The 2,041-nt window shown below is 41.3% G+C and overlaps 1 pseudogene; it reads right to left on the bottom strand.

Annotated features, from left to right (window-relative positions):
* Nucleotides 1–321: 321 nt before the first annotated feature.
* On the bottom strand, nucleotides 322–1,659 carry LOC123241414 (annotated as a pseudogene).
* Nucleotides 1,660–2,041: the final 382 nt, after the last annotated feature.

The following is a 2,041-nucleotide window of genomic DNA, read 5'->3' as shown; positions in this document are numbered from 1 at the left end:
TATGTTTTCATTGTACTTTCAAAGGGCAGCTAAACATGATTCTAAGTCTATTCCCATCTAAATTAGATTATACATTCCTTTTTTTAAGTAAAAATTCAGTTTTATTTGTCTTTTGATGACACAGTACATAAGAGGCCGAGTGTTTCACATCAGAGATTTCACTTCCATTCCCTTGGAATCTTTATTCCTTTGACGAGGAGAAACCTGAGGAAAGCAAAGCAATGCATACTTGGCTAGAAAAGGACAAGAAAGCAAATAGCATGACCCTAGTAGGGACTAATATGAGTTACTATTAGTTGCAAGTTACCACAAGTTGATTTTCTACAAGGGGGAGAGGCAGAAAGCAATGTTTCTGGGTATCACAACTGCTTTGGTCATATTCTTCCATGTTTTTTCGTCATCTCCTCCACACAGGTCCAAAAGCATTTTCTTGTAGTCTCCTTTTGTGTCTTGCTGGATGAAATAATAACAGAGACTTTCCATACTTCCTCTTGAATTCAGATCTAATTTTCAACATGTCCAGCTCACTACGGGAGACAATGATCCTGATCAGGACCTTGTCACGGGTCCCTTTGCCCTTCATGGAATCATAAAGACAGTCAGCAAAATACAGAAGCTTGTTCTGAATGCACTGAACCAGGTTGGGGAAGGCATTTTCGAGGTCTCCTTTGACCTCCTTCTTGATAGTCTCCAACATGACATAAGGGCTGTAGCTCTTGTATCTTTTGAATATTTTCTGTAGGTGGCACACACTCCTCTCAGTCATAATGCTGATCCATTTAGGGGCATCAGTTCCCTTCCTCTTCACTCCTGCATCATAGAGGTTCCAAGCATCTTGATCAATTACCTCATAACCCATCACAGAACCCATCCACTGCCCTTTTGTCCTTTGCCAGGGCAACCATCAATTTGCGGAAGTCACCAGATGTGTTCGAAATAATGTCCTTCTCCACCTCTGTCTTATACATTTCTCTGTAGACTTTAATAATTTCATAGAGTTCCTGGTTTGTCTGTGAGCAGATGATCTCGATGAGAGAATTATCATCAGTACCCAGGCCCTTCATGGATGCTTTCAGCTCCAAAGCGTCATACTGAGGAGGTGTCTTCGAAAGGCCCAAAATCACTGCTTCCAGGTGGCCAGATAATGGAGATTTCAGTGCTGATGCAAGTTCCTTTTTGGTCCTTCTCTGATCAGCGAAGGCAATGTCCTGCCTCTGTTCATTGCTGCGATTTGTCAGAATGTTGACAATGGTAACTTCATCCACTCCTTTTGTCTTGGTGGCTGCCTCATTGTTTAAAGCAGTGGTTCCCAAACTTTTTTTGCCTACCACCCCTTTTCGAGAAAAAAATATTACTTAGCGCCCCTGTAAATTAATTTTTAAAAATTTTAATAGCAATTAATAGGAAAGATAAATGCACCTGTGGCCATCATTGCTTCCCTGGATCGCTGCAGCACCCACCAGGGGGTGGTGGCGCCCACTTTGGGAATCACTGGACTTTAAAGCATCCCTCTCAGCATCAAAGTTGTTATAACCCTTGATGGAGCCATATGCACTTGGAGGTGTGGAATGATCATCCTCCAAGTTGAGCTTGCATAGAATTTCATGAACTGTAGACATCTTGAAAGAAGCTGCACCAAGTTCTGGGACAGCAGTGAGCTAGTCGGGTTTTGTCCCAGATTATACATTTCTTAAAGACTTGGGTCCTACATCTTCAATGAAGTCTTCTTTCATTCACCTTGATTTTTCCCTTCTCTGAACTCTAATAATACTTAGATGTACCACATTTTGGAACTTGGACATATATTGTCTTGAGTCTTCTCAGTTTCATGCCTTAAGAACCTTGTTATTCCCTGTTTTCTTCTGTGCAGTTTGGAGGATGGGATTCCTATGAACCCTTCTAGCTCTAAAATTTTATGATTGTGTGATTAAACTTCTTTTGCCTCCTTCATTGTTTCTAACTAAGTTATGGAATGCTTTCCCTCAGACCTTAGGTGGTCTTATTCTCTCCTTATTCCATGTCCCTTTCATTTCAAGGCAGA

The sequence above is a fragment of the Gracilinanus agilis genome, chromosome 3 (assembly GCF_016433145.1).
Source record: "Gracilinanus agilis isolate LMUSP501 chromosome 3, AgileGrace, whole genome shotgun sequence".
NCBI lineage: Eukaryota > Metazoa > Chordata > Mammalia > Didelphimorphia > Didelphidae > Gracilinanus > Gracilinanus agilis.
Note: the sequence above shows the minus strand (reverse complement) of the source record. Positions and strands in the feature narration are given on the sequence as shown.